This window comes from Pelophylax lessonae, assembly GCF_965119305.1.
Source record: "Pelophylax lessonae genome assembly, chromosome: 11".
NCBI lineage: Eukaryota > Metazoa > Chordata > Amphibia > Anura > Ranidae > Pelophylax > Pelophylax lessonae.
Window position 1 is genome coordinate 49,993,189 of NC_138778.1, and position 25,030 is coordinate 50,018,218.

Here is a 25,030-nt window from a genome sequence, read left to right on the forward strand (position 1 = left end):
TAAAAGTTAACCCCTTCCCTGCCAGTGTCATTTTTACAGTAACAGTGCATATTTATAGCACTGATTACTGTAGTAATGTCACTGGTACCCCCAAAAGTGTCAAAAATGTCAGTCAAGGGTCCGATCTGTCCGCCGCAATGTCGCAGTCCCGCAAAAAAAATCGCAGATCGCCGCCATTACAAGTTAAAAAAAAAAACAATAAAAATGACATAAATTTCCCGTAGTTAGTAGCTGCAATAACTTTTGCGCAAACCAATCAAAATACATTTATTGCGATTTTTTTTACCAAAAATATGTAGCAGAAAACAAATTGGCCTAGAATGTAAAAAAATTTAGATTTTTACATTTTTTTGGGTGGGAATTTCATATAAAAAATGTAAAAAATATTGTTATTTTTTTCAAAATGTCGCTCTTTTTTTGTTTATAGCGCAAAAAGTAAAAATCGCACAGGTGATCAAATACCACCAAAAGAAAGCTCTATTTGTGGGGAAAGAAGGACATCAATTTACAGCATTGCACGACTGCGCAATTGTCCGTTAAAGTAACACAGTTCCGAATCACAAAATATGGCCTGGTCAGGAATAGGGTAAAATCTTCCGGTCTTAAAGCGGTTAAAAATACGCTCAATGAGAATTTTTTTGTCAAAGACATGTAGCTAAATGCATTTTGGCCTAAATATATGACAAAAATTGAATATATTGGATATTTTTTAACTGTCAAAGTAGAAAAATATTGTTATTTTTTCAAAATTGACGCATTTTTTATTAATATCGCAAAAAATGAAAAGTGCAGGGGTGATCAAATACCTTCAAAAAGAAAGCTCTGTTTGTGGGAAAAAAAGGACGTAAATTTTGTTTGGGTATGGCGTTGCATGACCGCGCAATTGTCAGTTAAAGTCGCACAGTGCCGAATCGCAAAAAGTGGCCTGGACGTAAAGCAGGAAAATCCTCCAGTGGTAAAGTGGTTAAAGCAAATCTGTGACCTCGCCAAGTACTGACAAAGTACAGGTTCAATTTAAGGCAACCATAACACAATAATAAAGACAGAGAATATACAGAAATATATTAGATCAATACACAAGCATCATTGAGCTCAGCAAAAAAAAAGTGCACATTTTTATTTTCACTTTAGTTGTGATCTGATATCGGAGTAACAAATACCAAGCTAAGACTCAGTCAGGTCAATAATTTAAACGCTATGCTGAAAATAATTGGTAGGCAGACCTGGGAATGCAGTTTTAATAATGTTTTGACACAACAACCAATAAATTAACAATACATCCAATGAGAACATAGAGCTTCTAGTCAGGAGGGCAGGGCCTTCTTGATAAGATCTTAATAAGCCGTCTTCAAAGATGTACCAGGGGATTCCATTTTGTCTCCTTTCACTGCTCTTATATTAACAGTATATGTTACCGTTTATTGTATGTTCCTTTGTTTATTATGTTTTTCCCTCTGTACTGGTAGAAGGTAGAAGGAAAATGTAATAACAGCGCGGTGATAGAGCAGCAGCAGCAGTAGAGAGGAAGTAGGACATGGTGCTCTAATGAGATTCTTAAAGTGGGTCAGATAACAGATAAGAATCCAGAGAAAGGAAAGACGAGCTTTGAGCCCCCTTCTTAAAGCTGAGTCCAGGCGCGTGATCTGAAATAGATTACAGATGTTACAAATCTGATTTTGAAAGAAGAAGAAAAATAGAGGGTTAAAACCAATTCCAGGGAACGAGCAAAACCAATCAGTGAACTGCTAATGATATGCAGGAAAAAACGTAACCATGCTGAAAGCTAACCATTACTGCGAATCGTCTGAAATTCAAGTTGTAGGAGGCCCTGCCAACACCACCACGATTGTCCAAATTGAAGGAGCCTGGCAGAAAAAAAGGCCACCAAACGGTGACTGCAGCCAATCAGCTACTGACTGTCAGAATACGGTAGCCAAAGGAAAGTGGAAAAACATCCCTGGACCCTTAAAACAGAACTAAACTGTATCTGAGCAGCACACGCTGAAATTGTAATTTCATTCTTTTTGTAACCACTTGCCACCCACCCACAGTACATTTATTGTGAATGGGTGGCAGCTGCAGGCTAAGCGATGCAGCGGCATGATCCCATGACCGCTGTGTCCACCGGATCATGGCACTCGGTACCCAGACGGGGTATCATGTCCAATCATATGTTTACTGTGACCACTTGGCACCCCACTTGAGTGCTTCTGCCAAACAGTGCATCCTGCCCTCCAAACCCTTCCAGCAGACTGAGAGCTAATACCAGCCCTTTTACCCCAAGTATTGTACAATGAACAAGCTGTAGGGGTAAAACCAAAGGAATTACTTTATACATACTTTATACCCCACAGGAGGACATTCCCCACTTGAGGATATTAGCATGACAATGCAAACTTTAAACACCTATCCAATTAACAGCTAACAACTAACAGTGATCTTCATTAAACAGTAAGCTAATTAACAACTAGTCACCTAGACAAGCCTTTGATTATTCAAGGATTCCAGACAGTCCGACAACAGTCTGAGACAAAAACTTATACAAGGTTCCAGCAGTCTGAAAAAGGGAAATTAATTTATCTTCATAGATTTCTTAATGGATATTGTTGATAAATATTAATTTCCCAAGTGGAGGAGCCTCCAACCCAGTCTCCAGGAGGGCCACCATATTCCCTTCGACCATTACCTGTACAAGAATAATATTACATCTTTCCATCCACTCCAGAAAGGAAGATTTACTGTCTTTATTCAGAGAATTAATCCAAGCCACGCTCTCAGTGTTCATCAAGTTGTTGTCCATTATTAGAGAATGTTCTGCTTTCTCCTCTCTCCGTGGGAATAGAGGCTGAACTGAGCTCTATAGCATGCTCTGACTGGGAGAAGCAGACAAAATCCCCAGTCTCCTCCATGGGCTAAAATCAGTGGGTAGAAGGCTAGCCCCTTCCAAAAGCCCCTTGTCCCAGTTGGGTCTGTCACATTTACTTATAAGAAAAACTGTAGTGGAAGACATTCATGACAGCTTGCTTACTCTTGTGATGCTATAATTGGCCTACAGCTATCATGTGGTACCTGGGCCAATCACAGCACCCTGTACCCTGTCATTAACTATATCACAACAGTAAGCAAGCTGTCATGAATGAAAGCCATTCATGACAGTTAAAACTATTGCTGTTATAAGCAATAACAGTGTAAAAAAAAAAATTCATGATCAACCCCCTCCAGAGTATTACAATGTCACTATGATGACACCAACCTACTCTGATGACAGCATGTTAAAAAAAAAAAAAGTTACAAATCATAAACAAAGTTTAAGAAATTGAAAACAAAATGATTAAATATATATATATATATATATATATATATATATATATATATATATATAGTATCTCAAAAAAGTGAGTACACCCCTAGCATTTTTGTAAATATTTTATTATACCTTTTCATGTGACAACACTGAAGAAATGACACTTTGCTACAATGTAAAGTAGTGAGTGTACAGCTTTTATAACGGTGTAAATTTGCTGTCCCCTCAAAATAACTCAACACACAGCCAATAATGTCTAAACCGCTGGCAAGTGAGTACACCCCTCAGTGAAAACAGCTAAATTGGGACCAATTAGCCATTTTCCCTCCCTGGTGTCATGTGACTCATTGGTGTTACAAGGTCTCAGGTGTGAGCAGGGAGCAGGTGTGTTAAATTTGATGTTATCACTTTCTCGCTCTCAAACTGGTCACTGGAAGGTCAACATGGCACCTCATGGCAAAGAACTCTCTAAAGGATCTGAAAAAAAGAATTGTTGCTCTACATAAAGATGGCCTAGTCTATGAAGCACTGCCCCCGTAGGAGATATTCAGATATTCACTCTGCAGGTTCCCTCTGGTTACCAGCACCCAGCCATAAGTAAAGACAAGTCCTTGGTTCTCCTTGGCTCACACTCCAATAATCAATCCAGGGGTATTTGGTTGTTTTGTGGTTTATTGTAAAATGGGGATAGGAGAAGTAAATAGTGGGATACTCCAACTTTAACTATTTACAGTGATTGAGGACTCCTATCTTCTTTGCTTTACAATAGATTTGGAACAGCCAGGCTGTTGATTCATCCTGCCACTTTGGATGAATGTGGATTAAGCCTCTTATCCACATTCTTGGTGGACAACTAGTTATCCTCCCGACACTCTTCCTAGTATCCTCCCTCTTGGCCTCAGCTGACACCCATCCAATGACTGTCCTACTAACAGGGGTGGTGTACATACACAAGGTGCATTTAGACCAATGCGCGCACCCCCCCCCCCCCCCCCCCCCGCCAAACAAAAATCTGCTTGACAGGTAAAGACATTACCCTATCTGGCTACCTAAATACAATATCTACATTGTATAAGAATTTACATTGAGCAATGGAGGGCCTCTCCAGACCCGGAAGTCCAAAGCAAGCCTGCAAAGGAAATGAAAGTTAAGCACAAGTAGAACATTGTTACCTATTCACAATGAGTGTGTCCTCTCCTCAGAGGCAACCTTCTCACCAAAATGATCTCTAATTATGACATTCTTGTAGAGATCTTCATCACTCCACGCCCCTTAAGGGCATGCTTGACTCGACTTTCTGCTGCACATCTGCAACAGACAACAAACAAATCCTGCCAAGCTGACTATCTAACACTTCACCATTGATTCCTACCGAGAATTATATTGTTGACTAAATAATTGGCACAGTCCCTCTCAAACACCAGGGCACTGACTCTCTCTCCTATTATACTATTATAATCTGAACCACAAGTTCAGAATGAAGAAATGCGGAGTCCACCCGACTGGTGTTCACAGTGTCCTCTCCTTCTGTAACACTGAGGCAACACATCCTCTTCTGTGACAAGCTCTTTTGCTGGAGCCTGAGCAAACTTGTCCAACATGTGGGTTTTGCAAATCTCTTCAAGGGGCCCTTCACTATGGCATCCCCTTCTCTAAAGAGACAATGAGCCTCTACCTCTTTTTCCTGAGGTAGCGACTCACACAAAATTCTTCCAACCAGTCCACTGGCCTAACAGGATCTTCAGAAAGTGTCCTTTGAGCAAAGTATCTTTGTAAAGCGTCCTCTTCTTCTGTACTCCAACCATCCTGGCCCGTTGGCCCAAAGGATCTTGGCTGAATATCCAGAGGATATGTTTTTTTTTTCTTTGTAGCAACTGGGGCACAAACTAAGTGCCTACTAAAGTTCTCTGAACAGGAACATTTTGTGGGTTAGAGGGTTGGCCCTCCTCCACTTGAGAAACTGCGCAATGATAGTTGTTCTGCTGATTCCCAATTCCTCTTGCAAGGATAGAAGGGGAAGGGGAATTGGAAATAGGGCTTCTGGCCCTAACAACAACTTTTTTCTGGAGAACTTTCTTTGGGCTCTCTAGCCCCCTTTCAATGAACATCCAGGCTATCCGAACAGTCTTCCCCAGTCCTGAACTCGAACAGCCCAAGCCTGACCTGTTCCATTTGGGCGATTAAATCCACTCAATCAATATGAATGGACCGCCCTAGGTTCCAATTAGCTTTCACAGATAAGTGTCCCACAACTTAGGCCTCTTTTGATTGCGATACGGCTTGGGAACGTACAGGAAATCCCATACCGCCTCATCGCACCATCCCTCTCTCTTGGCCTCAATTTCCTCCATAATCTAGGGGTAGTCGTACCCATATTCCAGGGCCACTTTCTTCTGTATTAGGCATTGACATCTAGAGAGCCTGAAAAGCTTTTTTCTGTCTCCTCTCTCAGGTGGGGTGTATAGGGTCTCCTCCCTTTTGATAAGACTGGAATAGGTCTCATTCTGATCTCGAGCCCGGGTGTAGGTGCGAGGATAGATCTGGGGCTCTTGTGGCATAGGCCTCACAGAACCCCAAATTCCTGGCACATTGCATATGCACCACAGCCCCCTCAGCCTCATCAAGTGAACTGGGACTTGCAGAGCTGCTTCTCTTCTCTGTTCCCCAGTCAAATTCAGTCTCCTCTTCAGATTTCCACACATCAATACCCTCTTCCAGGGATCCAAACCAACATTGGAAACAGGGTGATCCTATATCAAAGGCTCCAGCCTCTTCCTTACTGGACACACTAGAGGCCTTCCTCTCAAGAGCCCATTGATTCCCCTCTGCTTTGAGAGCAATGGTTTTTGCCTTTGCAGGGACTGCTGGCCCTTCTTCTGGTCACAACTTGGCCTGCACAATCTGGGTGCATCTAACCTCCAAGATGCAGGTCCCCCTGGCCTGGCATATGGTGGTCTAGGTCTGCACCGCTGGTCCAGGCCCCAGCAGTGCTCTCAACACTCCTCTTCCTCTGCCCACAGGGATCCCCATCATAGGCGTCAGCAACTCCCGAGTGACTCCTGTCTCCCAGCTCACACTCAATATTCTGGGCCGACAATCACTCTGCATCGCCTGCATTAGCATGTCACCGCAATGCCTACACTGACTCCATGCCCGCATCTTCATAGACATGTTCAGGCATTGGCTACATACCAGCCCAAGATGCTCCTTGTCCCCTCCGCTGCACAATGCCAGTCTTCCGATGGGCACCAATCGCACTCCTATATCCCACAGGATTGGATCTGGTGATTCCACTTACTGTCCAGGTACTCTGCCAACATGTGGGATAGCTCCTGCGCTCCGGCTTACTTCGACATCCGCCATCTTGCTCTTCCACACACGTGTCTGCTCCTCAGCTACACCCGATGGCGGAAGTGATGTCTCAGCTCTCTTCCTTCACTCGGATAGGCAGCTCACGGGCAGGGAATCAAGAGTTCAACAAGTGAAACAATCCGTGAAATTTGTAATCACCTAACACAGTTAGTCCATTTTCTCATAAGGACTAAAAAATATATAGTAATAAATTCCCAAAAGAAAAAAAGTCCAAAAATCAATAAGCATTTATCCAGTGAAAGTCCGTGAATGGTGCTCCTAAATCAGGAAATCCATGCCAATCTTTGACTTTCATGCAATGTGGCTGTGTTCCACACCCCAATGTGAATCCACTTACCATACAATGAGGACCCCTTAGCAATACTACATAGGGGTCTAGCGAGCTTGGGCTGGTAGTAATGGGGATGATGCTTCCTATGTTCTCCCAATGACCATCATTTAGAATATGGAAAATAGAGAGACTCCAATAGTGTAATATGTTCTGATTTTATTATAATAAGAATTCCACTTACAATATGGCAGATATGTAATCGTATTTCATATTCCAAATACAGAGCTAGAGGCATCCTGGAGGCTTTAGAAGTCGTAACAGTGTTCGACACAGCGGGATGCGTTCCAAATCGCTTCCGCGTGCGTTCCACCTAGGCCGGAAGTGACATTTGCTGAAGGCCTGGAATCTACGTCAACGCGTTTCGCCCTTCCAGTGGGCATTCTCACAGACAAAAAAGTGTCTGTGAAATTTCACGGATTGTTTCACTTGTTGCGCTCTTGATTTTTTCACATTTTTTTTCACTTGAGATTGTGTATACAGTATATATAATTTTTTTCACCCAAGATTGTGACATATAGCTATCACACACATTCTGGTGTAGGAAGCTCCTAGTGTTAGGGGTAGAGTAAAAGTTCAAAGGAGACCTGGCTGTGTGCTGCACGGGTGCTGAAAACTGACAAACATCTGAAGCTAACTCTGTGGTAAAGCCCATATATGAACTTTACATGTCTTATATTTTGGTTTGTGCTAAAGAGAAGCAGACTTTTGTGTTTTCTGAAGTTTTGTTTTGCTGCTGAAAGCTATATTCTGTTTGCTTTAAAGACAAATAAAGATTTTATGCTTATAATAAACGGCTGTTGCACGTGATCCCAAAAGTGCTATACCCCCTGAACTTTAAAAGGTCATTAGGGGGGCATTTGACATTTTAGGGCCTCAAGAAATTAGACAGGCTGTCAGGACATCAGGATTAAGTTTCAAATACATACACCATAATTTGTAGACTCTATAATGTTCACACAGACTAAATACCATGAACTGATTTGGATTATTTTTGCCAAAAAAATGTAGATGACTAAATTTTGGCCTAAATTTATGAAGAAATATTATTCATTTGCAAAATTTTATAACAGAAACTAAGAAAACCATGGGGTTTTTTTCAAGATTTTTAGTATTTTTACAGCTGTGGTCCTATGTTTTCATGCATAGTTGAGTCACTTGCTCTGGACTGATGAGTCGAAATCTGAAATTTGGCTGTAGCGGGAGGCAGTTTGTCCCTGAGGGGCTGGAGAGCGGTATAATAATGAGTGTCTGCAGGCAACAGTGAAGTATGGCGGAGGTTCCTCCCAAGTTTAGGGCTGCATTTCTGCAAATAGGGTTGGAGATTTGGTCAGATTCAATGGTGTCCTTAATGCTTAGAAATACAGGCAGACACTTATCCATTATACCATACCAACAGAGAGGCATATAAATGGCCCACAATGTATTCTGCAACAGGACAACGACCCCAAACATACAACCAATGTCATTAGGAACTATCTTCAAATGTAAAGAAGAATAAGGAGTCCTGGAAGTGATGATTTGGCCCCCAAAGAGCCCTGATTTCAATATCGAGTCTGTCTGGGATTCCATGAAGAGACAGAAGGATTTGAGGCAGCCTACATCCATAGAAGATCTGTGGTTAGTTTTCCAAGACATGTGGGACAACCCACCTGCCGAGTTCCTTCAAAAACTGTCTGCAAGTGTACCTAAGGGAGTTAAAGAATTGATGGTGTTTTGAAGTCAAAGGGTGGTTACCCCAAATATTGATTTGATTTGGATTTCTCTTCTGTTAATTTACTTCCTGTTCTGTTCTCACTACACGTATGCCCCAGGCGTGTGTGCAGCTCAACATACAGCTAAACCTTCAATCCTATAATAACCAGTCCTTTTGTAACTTTAGGCTTTATTCCAGTGAAAGAATGGTGGTCACATGAAACAGGATACATATGCGAATAGGATTGCGAAAAGATAGGATTGTCTAAGGTGAAACTAGAAATAAACAGATAAAAGCATACAATCAGTGTACAAACATAAACAAGATATGCACTGAGTATACAGTCAACAGTTCTGAGGCATACCAGCGATGCTTCCTACAAGGATTCAATAATCTTCCACAAGAACATGAGGGACAGTCTCACTCCTCTAAGATGGAGATTGCAAAAGGAAGTTTTCTCAGTAAGAGGTGGAGTTAATACCCAGTGATAGAGAACAAGAATAACCATAAAGTACTGTCCATCAATAGTCTTTGTCACAGTGGCATCTTGTGGACAATATCGCTATTGCAAGTTACAATAGTATTAATTCTCCCTAGGCTGACGGCATGACACTTCCCATTTTGAAAAAAAAAATAAACTATTAACACTTCTATTTCTGAAAGCATTCTTAATCTAGAGCATGTTTTTACACCTGCCCAAGACTTTTACACAATACTATATATATATATATATATATATATATATATATATATTAACAGTATGTTAAAAGATTAAATTATTTTATTAAAATATAAATGTCAAAACATGTAAAAAAAAAAAAAAAATACAAGACTGATTTTTTTGAGGCTAATCCAACAATATTCTAAAGCTCTGCCAATCCCCATATCTATTACATATCAGTATATAGTATTTAACAAAGAACCCCAAATCTGTATAGAATGTTCTCAACAATGTTCGGGGATACAAAGATAGTTGCTTTTCGGCGCATTTGTGAACCGTCACTGTGTTCACGTACAATGCAGAATTACCAGTCCTGCCCTGTATGTGATGACTCCAGAGTACCACCTTTTGCCAGAGTGCACTACAGGAGAGGCATCATGGGGTCATTTGCACAATATGACATAAGCCTACCGGAGTGAGGACGAGAATAGGAATTGAAAAAATTCTAAAAAGGTTGCCTGAAAAAGAAGACTATTAAGACTTACCTCTTCAGCAGGCAGTAAGTCATCACTCCACTGTTTCCTAAATAAAAAAAATAAATAAAAAAAATTGTGAATGTGTTAATTGGAGTTGTTTGTCCATTTAAATGACATGCCTATGTGGATTTTTTTGGAGATACAGATACAGCTACTGGTTCCTGATTTGTCAATGAAGCCTAATCATAAGATATACTGTATACTGCAGAATTGGAGATCAGACGCAGACAACAAGTGTAACATGAAAGTTTATAACAGAAAAACTGCAAGTCATTACAGTCTTTGGTCATCGTTCAGATGTTGTGGTGATTGATCAGATGCGGGTGGCGATAGTCAGGTGTTGAAGATGATGGTGGTGGTAATTTTAAATACTTTCGGGTTTTTTGCTGGAATTTTGCAGATTGTCCGTATATATTTAAAGCGGTAGTAAAGCGCTAAAAAAAGAAAAACCTTCAGGACAATAGCATAATGTGCTAGTATGCATAGCATACTAGCACATTATGAAATATTTACCTTAGAACGAAGCCCCCGCAGCAGTGCCCGGTCACGGCTGAGGGAGCTGGCATGTTCCCTCTGCATGTTCCTTGCTACATATGCATGTATGGGATTCTGAACCTTGCTTGTCTCTGGTTCTCCATCAAGCATATTGAGGATTTTTCTTTATTGGTTATTTTATATTTAAATATGTCTATATGTTTTTAACTTCTGTATCTGTGAATTTATGTAATAAAATATATTTTTATTTACATCCTCTGCTTCACTACTACCATACTTTATACCAATATATGATCTTTATATGATCCATACTTAAGCATCCCAAACATCCCATTCCCCCGTCTTTTCTTGGAGGCAGCCCCTAGCCGGGATTAGCCCTCCATGTGTTGTTGTAACAATTCAGGGATGGATGCCATTTTAACATAGACCCTAAAAATTATCTAACTGAGCTTCCAAGTATTCCCTCTGCATTTCTTCTGGGGGCTTCGACGCTGTGAGTGGCCAGAGCCGCGAAGACATCATTCCCGCGCATGCATGTGGAACCTTTCGTTCCGGCAAGGAGCTCTGAAGTTCCGGCACGATTTGCTGGACCCTCGGAGCGCATGCGCTGCTGATGTCAGCGGCTGCATGCAGGGTGAATATCTCCTGAACCGTGCAGGTTTAGGAGGTATTAATTTTACCTACAGGTAAGCCTTATTATAGGCTTACCTGTAGGTAAAAATCACCAAGCGAGGTGTACAACCGCTTTCATTTATACACTTTTGATGTAATAGCTTAAGATCTGGCACCGTTTCTTCATGATCATTGGTTGCACCACTTAGATGTCCCAATACTATATAATGCATTTTGACATAAAATAAAAAGTCAGCCAATGAATAGTTTCTGAAGCCTATTCTGTATAAATCAGTACATAAAAATCAGTTATTTTAAGGCATATAAAAGGTATGTCAAGATATAAAAAAAAAGTATATCCTGACACTATAAAGATTACCTTTCCACCACATTGTCCATCTAATGCCCCATACACACGTGCAGATTATCTGAAGACTTTTGTCTGCAGACTTACCAAAACCATATAATATGAGGTCAAACCTAAACACTTTCAATTTGTATGCAATCCAGCAGGCCCTTGCACTACATAGAAAAGGTAAATCTGAAGACAAAAGTCTTCAGATAATCTGCACGTGTGTATGGGGCATAAGACAGCCTTTCTCAACCAGGGTTTCCGTGGATCCTTAGGGTTCCTCCAGAAGTTACCAGGGGTTAAGCAGTTACTGCCTCTTAGATAATTAACCACTGAAAGCATTGATATTTTAGCTATCTGCAATAGGGGATTCTTTGCAAAGATCACAAATGTAAGGAGCATTCTTCTCAGTCTCCATATCACTTATGTACCATGAGCTGTAGATAGAGTAACTGGTACCAGAAAGTTATTTAAAGGGTTCCTCCATGTTAACAAGTTTGAGAAAGGTTGATCCAAAGCCCCGTACACACGCGTCGAAAATTGGCAGGGAATTTTCGTCCGACGACCGATCTGCCGATTTTCGGCTTGTTAGTATGATGCTTCCGGCAACCAACTCCGACTTTTCGGCCGAAAAAAATCTGGTGTGCAGACTATAAAATTTTTGTTGGCCGTCAACACAACGGCCGATTTTCGTGCAGTCAGTACAGATTTCGACAGGGAATCTGATGAGCAAGTCTGGGCATGCTCAGTGAAGAAAGAACACAAAGAAAGCAACCCAACACATGACATCACTTCTGAAGTAGAATTTTGTTGGGTGAGAAAACCAACAAAACACAACTCTGAACAAAAGACGGACGATCGGTCGGCCGATAATCGTTGCGTGTGTACGGGGCTTAAGAATTCCCTGTCCATGGGGTGTCACTATTGCTTATTCAAGGGTTCCTCCATGTAAACAATGTTGAATAAGGCTGATTTAGGAATACCTTGTCCACAGGGAGTCAACACAGCTTATTTCAAGAGTACCTCCATATTTAACAAGGTTAAGTAAGGCTGATCTAAGACTACCTTATCCACAGGGTGCTGCACATTTTTTACTGAAGAACACACAGTTTTGCCACTATGGATGTGGAAAAATACCTGTTCTACCACCAGGATCAACAGGTAATAAAACTATGTTACGGGAGGGATGAGGAATCAGAGAAACAAATGATACTTTATTAATGCTGGGGCAGACTTTAGCATATATGTAATTTTTAATTTTGCATAAATGCTCACTTTAATTAAATTCAAAATAGGGGCATCTATGTCATGACTGAATATTGTACTGCATCATCAGCATAACGAACGCACGCTTATTGACCCGTTTGGTTGATGACCAGGCTGTGGGTACAAGAAGACCTCAATGCTTGCTTTTCTGAGGATTTGAACCAGTAAAAATTCCCAAGGTCCCCTTTACCAGCTCATTAAGCTGACCAGGTCACATGGTTTACATCAGTTACAATAGCGCCGTTTTAAAATGGCAGAAAGGCTGAGCGGTTTGCGGCAAAACACATTCATATAACAGGTGCACACCATGTCATTTTTCAATGATTACTTTGACAAATCTGTTTCCATTCTATACTCCACACAGCCTTGAATCTCATCCTTTTGATAACAGAAGGGAAATTACCCAAATGATTCGACTGCATTCAATCAAAATGTTTAGTTTCTCCTGAAACTCTTCTTTTTCATAGGCGCAGGTGCAGTCTGTAAGGATTTACCACAGAAAGCACTAAAATTAGACCATGTAGAATATTTTACTTTTTATATAAAGAAAATAGTTTGAATGTTAATAAAGAAAAAAATTATCATATCAAAATAATGTTATTTATAGACCTCATCTTCACTGAGAAAAAAAAAATGGACTGTAATTCTGAGGCTTGAATTATCATGTTGTCTTTTTACATTCCATGAGCAAAACATGGCTTATTAAGCATTCTTATCACATGTGATCAAATTATTTGGTTGATCAAAGAGAGAGGTTTTAGGCTTTAATAATTAATAATATTACAGCAAATGGCTGAAATTTTTTCTCTTTCAAAAAACTAAAACTTACATTTTTTAATTCCTTTTCGCCTTTTTAGCAGCCCTAAGAAAGCAAATGATAATCAAATAATGCACAGTCTGGCAGTAGTCATGTTACAGGTTAGGTAGGTTGTTTGTTAGGCTGGCCATACACTAGTAGAATTTCCTTAGAAACCTTTAGTTTTAGGAACGTTTGATTTTTTTAATCATTTGTTGGGTTAAATTGACGTTTGTTTTTGATTGCAGTGAAAAGAAATTTCGAGCAGTAGGATAGAATTTTTTTCTCTAATGAACATATGTGGTTTTTGTTTGTGAAAGTCCATTCATTTAGAAATCGAGTTTTAAAAGCAATGGGGTTTTAAAGTACTTTTGAAAGGCATTCATCAAATTTACCGAGATTTTTTTTGTGTGAATTTTTATGTGATTATTCGTTTGGAAATCTGCTCACTCATAGCAAGCTTTACATTTTTGGACTTCAAAAGCCCAACTCCTCTTTGAATTAATAAAATATTACACATTAAGGATTAGCTCCTGGTTTAGTCCAAACCCATAAGCATACACGTGTCTGATACCCATATTCTTCTTTGTGGATAGAACAATGCTGGAGCATTTGACGTCTTTGAAAACGCCCACTGGGAGGAGCGAAACGCATCAACGAAGTTCCGGTTTCCCCAGCAGCGTCAACGTCACTTCCGGGGCAGTGGAACGCAAGCGGAAGTGCGCTGGAATACACGCCGCTTTCCCTGCATGGTACACTAACCGCAATCCGGTTAGTCATCCTACCTGCCTCCAGGAAATCCTTTTATGCATATACAATGAGCCTTTGAATATCAACTATATTGTAAGTGTACATCCACATGTTTTACTTTTATTAAATAAAGCCTTTGGAACAGTGGTTCTTAACATGGGTTCGATCGAACCCCAGGGCTGCGGTCGGAACAACTCACAGCAATTACACATAGACACTTGACGCTCCGCCCCCCCTGTACATCCCCCAGCAGGTTTCCAGCCTATCTCCTGCAGGCTGCTTGAGTGGGCGGGATGGGGATGTACCTGACCACGGAGATCGCGCCCACCTGGAAGAGGGAAGTGTGATCAGCTGAGCAGAGGGAGCCGAGTGAATGTTCCTGAAGGTAGGCTCAGCTAGCTGTACATGGTGGATTCGTTTACAAGCACCTCTATGCTAAGTCTGCTGAGTTACTGCAGCTTAGCATAGAGGTGCTGTTAGCTGACAAATGGAAATGCATGTCCTTTTCATTTAGCTCAATAAAGCATTGTGAATGTCCCCTGGTGTGTGCCCTCCTGATACCCCATGGTATGCCCTCCCAACACCTCCCCCCAGTGTGTGCCCTCCTGACACCCCATGGTATGCCCCACAAAGGGGCCCCATCCACACCTACTTACCAGTATTAAGGCTGTCAGACCCTTATGGAATACTGCCTAGGGGTCCACAACATCTGGTAAGTGGATCTACTCTCGGGGGTGTGAACACAGAAGGAACAGATCACAGGAATCACCTGGAGGTTTCAAGTTTTGAGCACCTTTCACGTTCTTTCACTGGACACCTGTTTATTTACTATTCAAAAACTTTTGTTTGATTCATTTGATGTTAAGGCTCCGTTCACATGTAGGCCTTTTTGGGGAGTTTTTCTGCTCTAGGATCAGCTCTCAAAACGCCCAACAAGACAAATCCTATTCATTTCAATGGCCCCTGATCACATCTGAGCGTTTTGACGCTGTGAGCAAAACGCCCAACGCTCAAAAAAGTACATGAGCTTCTTTTTGGGCAGATTACAGGCGTTTTCCGTTGGTCTCTATTCAATCTAAAAACACCTGCACAAAAATCGCGGTAAAAATCGCGGTAAAATCGCGGTAAAAACCGTGTGAAAACGCTACGCTCAGGTGTGAATGTAGCCTTATAGTGTTTTGGCACTGGGACCTATATATTCACTTATTCACTGAAAGAAGACATGTATTTTCAGATTGGTTACATTTATTTATATCTACATTTTTTTATGATTACATGTATATGGTTTAATCACTGTAATTATCAGGTCATGCACTGTCTATAGCGCTGGGTTTTAGTTGTGTATAATGCTGGAGCTCTACAGTCTGGTCCAGCATTGTTCCATCCGACAAGAACTATCACAATAATTTGATCCATATATATTCACATTGTTTTGAATATAGGTTTTTATGTGCAGGATACTTGATGGGATAAAAATGTTTTTCATATTTACTGTGTACTTAAACCATGAGACGAGGCTTGTGGGTGTATACTTGTGTTACCAATGGTTTTTGTCACTTTGATTAAGGTTATAAACCCACCCATGGATGGGAGGACCCCTGTTCTGAGGGAGAGGGGGCTCCCCTCGAAACTAGTCAGCTTTTTGAAAATTCATCTGACATTGGGATTTTTCTAATGCAGTGTTTCTATTTTCAGTCAAGGCACCCTTTAAAAATTATGGACAATCTCAAGGCACCCTCTAAACTATGGGCAGTCTTGAGGCACCTCATTTGAAAATGTAAAAACTGTTCTAATAGTTTTACATCATGCAGCAACATCCACACAAGTCAAAGTCGGACACCCAATGTTAGAGATGATTTATTCATTCCAAGCAAATACACTTTTGCAAACTGGTACTGACTAGTATTCCAATATTTCTCCATCACTCAGCTAATGTGACCACACCACTGATGCAAAGGGTTAGGGGAGGGTCAAACAAGGATGTTATGCAGGCGACTGACATCCCCCTTATCAACTGAAGACGCCATTGGTCATTAGAACGCCAGCAGCTAGAGCAGGGGTAGTGAATTCAAATTTAAGGAGGTCCAGTTACTAAAATGTTTTCCCAGCCGAGGTCCGGATCACAAGTCTGTGTAATTTTTGGCGCAAACCGCGATCTCTGGCAATTTTCTTACTGTTTCCTCCACACACTCTGGTAATACTCTGTAAATGTAAATGTCCCCAATAGTGTTCCCCCTTACATCAGGTGCCCCTACCAGAGTATCTCATTACATGGGATGCCTCTGCCCCCATAAATCAGTTGCCACCGTCAGGGTACCCCCATATATCAGGTGTCCTCATCAGAGTGTCCCCTTACATCAGATATTTCCATCAGAGTGCCCACTTCTTCATCAGAAGACCCCGGTACATCTTGTGTCTTCCATCAGTGCGCCCCCTTACATCATTTGTCCCCATCAGAGTGCCCCCTTACATTAGGTCCTGTCATCAGAGTGTCCCTTTACATCAGGTGTCTTTATAACATCAAGTGTGCCCATCAGAGTGCCCCTTTCCATTAGGTGTGCCCATCAGGGTGCCCGTTTCCTTTCGGTGTGCCCATCAGAGTGCCCCTTTACATCAGGTGTCCCCATCTGAGTGCCCACTTACATCTGGTGTCTCTCATCAGAATGCCCCCTTACATCATTTGTCCCCATCACATCAGGTGTGCCCATCAAAGTGCTTCTTTACGTTAGGTGTGTCAATCAGAGTGCTCCTTTACATCAGGTGTCCCCATCAGAGTTCCCCTTTACATCAGAGTGCTCCTTTACATCAGGTGTCCCCATCAGCGTGCCCCCTAAACATAATATTGACCCATCGGCGTGCCCCCACTAACATATGTGCCCATCAGTTTTCCCCCTTAACATAAAATGTGCCCGTCAGCAGGCCACTTATTTTAATTTAAGGGGCACTCTGATGGGTAAATTTTTTGTTAAGGGGCATGCTGATGGGCACATTTTGTTGTGTCCATCAGAGTGAACCTTACATAAAATGTGCCCATCAGTGTGCTCTTTAAGAGAAAATATGCCCATCAATGTGCCCCTTAAGAGAAAACGTGCCAATCGTGCCCCGTAATTATCACACCACACATACCTTAAGGCAGGCAGGGAGCTTGAGCCATCAGAGGTAACAAGCTGCAGGGGGCGAGCGCTGCCCTGGGAGTCTTGCTGAAGGGGGCGGGTGAACATATAACATCCTACTTTGCGGCCGACCGAGTGAAAGACGAAAGCTGCAAGATAATGAGTATTAGGGGGCGGGGATGCACATGTGATGTCATGTCCTACCTTGCAGCGTGCCTTGGAGCCGCGATATAGTAAGCAGCAGGGGTTGGGGCGCACACGCAATGTCATTGGTTGCAGGGATGCCCGAAGTTCCAACAACCAATGACTGCTGAACGGCGGATAGGGGATGTGGCACTGTTTGCTGGCGGCCTGACGGTCCAAAAAGGAGCGTCGCTCGGTCCGTGTTCGGACCGCGGGCCGCCATTTAATGACAGCTGAGCTAGATAGTTGTAATGGTGCAGAATGAAAACCTGTGGCTTAGTGTAACAATTTCTGAGAAATTTTTTGGCATTTTGCCAAGGCACCCCTGGAAAAGCCTCAAGGTACTCTGGTTAAAAAAGGCTGATGGACCAGGCTTGTCAGATTATTTTCTGATCTTTGTTATGCCCAATAGATGTCATTGTTTGTGAGTATATATCTATAGCCTATATGAAAATGAAATTGTTGAAAAAGTAATGCGCTAGGCTGGTGCTCCTTTATCTTTTTCAGTTTCCCTTCTAGGTTCCTCTGGACTGTTATTAGCCTGTGTGGAAGTTGGATTAGCTGAAGATCTCAGATTGTCTTTTGATGCACACTTCTCTCAAGCACAGGAGATCTGTTTTCCTTTTTTGTTTGCAACCATTGAAGAATCCCTGCCCAGACCATTCAGCTGGCAGTTGCAGATTCCTGGCTGACAGTTGAATCCATTATTACTAATTTTTTAAATGTAGTCATTTAAATGCAAGCATTGCAAATACCTAAATTTACACTGGTATTAGCCTCTTACAGTCCCTGTACAGAAGAGCTGGAGTGTGTGAGGAAGAACCAGTACAAGGAGCCAATCAGTTAATTTTTTTTTTTGTATCTGTGTTCCATTCAAGAGATTTTACTTATATAAATAGGAAGTTAAAGGAAATTTTCTCCAAAGTTTTTCTCCAAATTTTCTCCAAATTTTCTCCAAAGTAGGTTTGCTTGGCAGCATGGAGGCAGGAATATTATTTTAGGAGGGCAGATTTATATAGCGTGAAGTCCTGCAGGGATTTGGTTTTACGCCATAGTCGTTCAAGAGCACTGCAATGCCTCTTGAGATTTCTGGTGTTGTCAGTTTGCCTGGGTTGTAACGGTCGGGGCCTGATTCTGCATGTAGTTAAAGGAGCAAGTGCGTCCAGTGAGGATGAGAGTGAACTGTTGTAGACAGAGGTGGCCAGGTCAGGGCAGGACAGTACAGGGGAGAGATTTTGTCAAAGAGGTAGTAAATACCAGAATAAGGAAGAGATGAGTTAAAGTGGCTAAAGTTTCTACAAGTAATTGTTTGTTGTTAGGAGGGATAGGTGGTTTAAGACTTTAAAGGTTTAAAGGTTTATTATTGCCCAGAAGTTTGGCACAACATACAATCAACAATAAAATAGATATATATTCTGCTTCAGTTCGTAACCATGTTTTGAAGCCTATGTTTGTTTTGTTTTTTGTATTCTCAATAAAGCTTTATATTGAAAAAAATAAATAAAAATAAAATAGATATAAAGGCAAAAATGTTACGATTTGTATAGAACAAAGGAGTTGTATAACCCGTCAGTTTTTTTGTCCATTGTATTCCATTGGAGAGATTTCCCATCACTTCCTATCCCATCCCTTCATTTCAAATTCCAAGATTTCCCCTCTCTTCCTGTTCTGGTGACAGCTGAAAATGTGGGATTTTCTTTCACTTTCACTCTTGGTGGGAGAACAAGATTTCTGTTTGACAGTTATGGTCAACAGCTTGTTTCTTCCCCTTTCAGTTTTAAAGAACCGGACACTTTGTGGTTTATGGAGTTAAATGCAAACCCAAAAGACACCCAGGTTTTGCATAATCACCATTATTGGACGACTTGCCTTGTTACACACTAACCGCTTTTACAATCCCCATGAGTTGTGTTGAATTTATTGTATTTCCTCTTAGTTCTCTTAATCAGCTATAAAATAGTTATTGACAATCTCCTTATATAAAAGCAAACATTTTAAAGCAACTCATGGTAAAAAGCCGTTCAGCTTTCTGCCAAGTGATTTTCCTGTCCTGATTATTCTAAAGGCCCGTACACACAATAAGAAAATCTGTAGGGAAAATTCGTCCGACAATCGATCTGCCGATTTTCGGATTGTTAGTATGGTGCTTTCGACAGCCAACTCTGACTTTTCGGCTGACAAAATCCTGATGTGCAGGCTATAAAATGTTTGTCGTCCGTAATACAATGTCCGAATTTCATCTCATTAGTACAGATTTCGACGGAAAAAAATCTTAAGAGAAATACTAGGCATGCTCAGAGACGAAAGAACACATACAAAGCAATCCAACACAAGACATCACTTCTGAAGTAAAATTCTGTTGTACGGGAAAATTCGTATGAAAATAACCTCTTCACTTTCCAAATGAGACTAGCATGCCACAAAAAACGGACGACAGGTCGTTCGATAATCTGATCGTGTGTACGGGGCTTTAGTCCTGCTCACACCTGTGCAAATTTGCATGTGTTTGCTGGCATGTGACAATACATGACAAGGTTACTATTATTTTCTATAGGGATAATTAACACCTGTGCGTTTCTCTTCTGTGTGTCTTGGAAAAAAGGTATAGTTTCTTTTCTTTATGCACTAATGTGCCCACAGACTTTAATGAGAGCACAAGGAAAACGCATGAAAAATGCATTAACAAAAGCACAAAAACACATGAAATGGCAGGCGCAAGGTGTAAACTTAGGCTTATCATTCTTGAATTTCCACATCATTTCACGCATTACCGTCAAAGAACAAACATAGCTACACCTTTGTGGACAAGTGACTACAGTATAAAGCTTTGTGGGAGTGCATGGAGAAAAGAGGGGGGTAACTCAAACACACACCCATTTAGTCCTCTGATAGCCCACTCCCCAGCAGCGTATGCTCACCAAGCCACATCCTTCCCACGTGACAGGATTGCCAGAAGAAGGGCTGAGGTCCAAGCATTACCTATCTGAGTTAGTGGGTAGCAAGTAACACTTCCATTTTGCCCTGAATGACCAAAGTGATAGTATCTCTTTAATCAACTTAAGTACCACTTATATAACTAAACGGTTAGGCTGCCCCCTTGCTAGAGCGAGTTAACATACTTGCATGTTCCTTGATGATTGGGAGATTGATTTTGGGGGGTATAAAGAGCCACTGACCACCAATAATTGTGGGATTGGCTTTTTTGGTGGGATAAAGTATTTTGGGATTATCTGTGACATCTAGCTATCGCATGCAATTGCAATCTCAACTTTTCAGCCTTTCCTCCATCATACTTTAATGGAGGACTTGCACTTGGCTTTAGTGAGGAACTTTTAGTGAGTGGTAGGTTACCTAAAGTATCAGAATGATACGGGAGCAGGTTAAATCCTGAAAAAAAAAAACTGGGACAGCAAAGATAACAAAAGAGAAGAAAACTAAGGGGCGTTAAGGGGGTGGGGGTCTAGGAAGGCACAAAGGGAAGGAAACAACGCCTGCTCTCTGTAATCAGTACACCCCCGTTCTGGAAAGGGGGGAGGCCATTAAGCAAACAGTTAAATTTACTATTACCCATAGAAACTTTTAGTAGTAACTGCGATAGACGCCAATTTTTTCAGAGTGGGACCAGCAGTATCATGTAGCAGTACATTTAGAAAGTCTACCATAACAGAAATTAATAGGTTCCTCTATTTCCCCAATTTTCTTGAGTCGCTGGAACCGCTCCCTTATTGTAAGATGGTCGCCAATGAATGGAGATGCATAATCTAGCGGCATTTACCAAAAACAGGGCCAGGGATTTGAAGTAGGCCCCTTTGGGTAGTGATGTGTGATGAAGAAGGTATTGCACTGGGGAGTATTCCAGCAAATAAATAGTGACAAGGCTGGTAATCTTGTGACTTCCATAAAGTTTGAAGCTTAGTGCAGGACCACCACACATGCAACATTATACCTTCTTCCTGGTTACTTCTTGAGCATAGGTTTGGGACTGTGGGGGAAACATTATGAAGCAATATCAGGGTTCTGTACCTTTTTTTTTTTAGCCATCCCAATACCAGCATGTCTCTGAATTTCCAAAAAAGTAGCAAAAAAGAAAAAAAGCCGTTGGAATGCTTTCAGATGTGACGGGAGGGGATGTCAGTGTTTCTCAGGTAGAAACGATCCGACGGTGCCGTCAGCTGGTCACACAGGTGATCAAAGATTAGAAACACTTTATCGCCTCTATGGCCTTGTAGGACTGAAGCAATGTCCTGACGTCACTTCCGGTCCAGGCTGAAAGTATAATTTTTTTTTTTTAAGCAAAAGATCAAAAAAAAAGGCCTTCTTTAGCTTTTAATGGTAAACAAGAGATCTGGGGTCTTTTTGACACCAGATCTCTCCATAAAGAGGATAGGTGATCCTTATTACTATTACAAGAGATGTTTACATTCCTTGTAATGGGAAAAGGGATAAAAAAAATTAAAGTAACAGTGTAAAAAGGAAAAATAAAATAAATAATAATAATAAAAAAAATGTAAAGCACCATTATCCCTCCATGCTTGCGTATGTAAACGGTAATCGCATCACATATATTAGGTATCACTGCAAACCTTAGAGTGGGAGCAATAATTCTAGTGCTAGACCTCCTCTATAACTCCAAACAGGTAGGAGTTTTAAGTACCGTAGTTTGTCGCCATTCCACGAGCGAGTGCAATTTTAAAGCAAGACATGTTCGGTATCTTTTTACTCTGTGTAACATCATCTTTCACATTTTACTAAAAAAATTGGGGTAAATATTGTGCTTTGTTTTTTTGTTTTTTTATTCAATGAAGTGTATTTTGATTTTTTAAATTGAGTTTTCAAAACCACTGCGTAAATACCGTGTGACATACAAAATCACAACAGACACCATTTTATTCCCTAGGTTCTCTGCTAAAAAAATGTATAATGTTTGGAGGTTTTTAAGCAATTTTCTAGCAAAACATACGGAGTTAAACTTGTAAACAAAAGGTGCCAGAAAAAGTCTGGTCTTAAAGTGGTTAAGTACATTTCATGCCAATTAAAATTGAAAAGTAAGCCTTGAAATGCCTACGTGGAGTAAAAACTGCCCACGCAGAGCTTCAGTTTTCTTTTAAATTGTTGTTGTGCTCCAGTACAACCCTCCTGGTAATCTGGTGGTCTGGGAAACTCTTTTGTTTACCTGTTTGTAATATAGGAGAGATATTCCCAGGCACACCTACAATGGGCTCCTTACTGTCTCTTACGATTAGAAAGCGTGATATATCAAAATGTAAGTGTTAAGCAGTTTCTGACAGATAACTGCATTTAGATCCAGCTTGGGGGTTAAAGCAAATTTGTAATAGAGAAAGCAAACCTACACACCTCACATGTGAGAAACTGTGTGAAACCTGGCCATAGTGGGCTACAGAGAACTGATTTGCCGTTGGATTGATTCAATTTATTGTGTTCAACAAGATTACATTGTTTGCAGCATTATATTAAGGTTTGTTTGTTTTAGCAGTTTCAATTGTTACCCAGAATTTTTCAGCAGGTAACAAGAATGTCATTACACCGGCTCTGCGCACTCTACAGCAATGTGCATGAAACCTAAACACAGTCACTAAACATGCTAATATCATCAAAAAAGTGTTTTTAAAAGCTTTAGCTTTCATCAAAATAATACCTGGTGATCCTACCAGGAATATCTTTGTTCAGGCACATCCTATTATACAGTGACAATGCTCCGTTCCTGTTTCCCAAGTGTGCTCTTGTGTTACGATCAGGCTCGAAGACCAGTTGCTATAGCAGGGGAAGCTCACACAGGAGCAAGCAGGATAGGACCACAGGCAGGTCACCCTGGCAGATTACGCAGGCTCACCTGAGGTGCAGAATCTAAGTACTAGCCAGTGTTCACCAGAGCTCCTGATGGTGGAGAGGGATTTTGCTGCATGTTATCACCAGGACACGGTCCTTAGGATCGCCCCACCAGGAGGTGAGCAAGTTAGGGTCCAGTAGCAGATATAGTAGGTAGTGATCAAGTAGAAGCGTAGTCTAGGAACAAGCCAAAGGTCTGTAACGAATAGTTGCAGGTTGGGATTAAGCAGAAGCGTAGTCCAGGAGCAAGTTAAATGTCGGTAACAAATGGTAGCGAAGATACGGACTTCAGCAGGAGAGACAAAAGGGAGATATTGTCTGGAGAAGGCACAATATTCTGGAAACCAGGAAATGCAGAGACATGGCTTAAATCAGGACGTTCATGGGAGGAGCAAAGAGTTCAAGGTTTAAGGCAACTAGGATTCACGGCAGGATCATTCAAGGAATTGTCCAGGGAACTGTGTAGCATTCCAGGTGGCTCAGCAAGCAGAGACATTGACAGCAGAGGTCCTAGGTTCAAGTCCAGGTCCTGACATCCTGTGTTGTCACCCTATCACACAGGCTTCTGGTAGACACTACAAGGGACTATTTGAACGCAGTTTGCAAAGGCATGGCCCACTACCGTCACCATCAAGAAACCTGCCCTGAGAAGTGCCATGCATCTGTGGATGGAGTAGATGTAGACATGAAGTGGCTGGCAACAGTATTTTAGTTTAAAAAATGCCAATCATCTATGAAACATGGGCTTTGGCAAACAAAAATTCAGTCAGAGCTTACATCTATATAAAGCTAATCTCCAACCATACAAACTCTCAATATATTCCTCGATAGCCACAAAGGATTTAAAGCGTAACTCCACTTTTGTTGGGAAAAAAACTTTAGCTTCTGGGTGATCTATGTACAACGATTTTAAAAAACCTTGTTGCAGATTCCTACCTTTTGTTATTCTGAAGAAATCACTGTGTGTTCCTCTGTGCCCCTGTGCCGAGTGAGTCTAATCGGAGTGGTTTTATAATTATCAACCAGCTGCTGCAGAATCGGGGCTCTAATAAGGAACCTTTCCATGTATCCCTTTAGACGGGATTTCCTATTGGGAGTATCTCACCAAAAATTTAATTTTTGTTGCAGAGGATGCCAAAAATCTGACTTGTATCTTAGTATAGACTTCTGGGAAAATCAGTGAGTCAATCACACAAGCAGGAAATTATGTTTCTAGGGGGGGGCGTTCTGTACGTATTTGGGTACAGAACGCCTTCAGGTAGCCATATTGCATTGCAATTTACAGAAAATGACAGAGCTGCAGATTGAAAAGGAAAGGTAATTTTTAATAACATTTAATCTTTAAAAGCCAATGACACAACAAAGCTCCTAGTTCACTCCCTGGTTATCTCTCGCCTCGACTATTGCAACTACCTTCTCATTGGCTTACCTCTACACAGGCTATCCCCCCTTCAATCCATTATGAATGCTGCCGCCAGACTCATCCACCTTACCAACCGCTCAGCGTCTGCTACTCCTCTCTATCAATCCCTCCATTGGCTTCCGCTCACCCAACAAATTAAATTCAAAGTACTAACAATAACTTACAAAGCCATCCACAATTCTTCCCCCAGCTACATCACTAACCTGGTCTCTAAATACCAACCAAATCATTCTCTTCATTCCTCTCAAGACCTCCTGCTCTCTAGCTCCCTTGTCACCTCCTCCCGTACTCGCCTC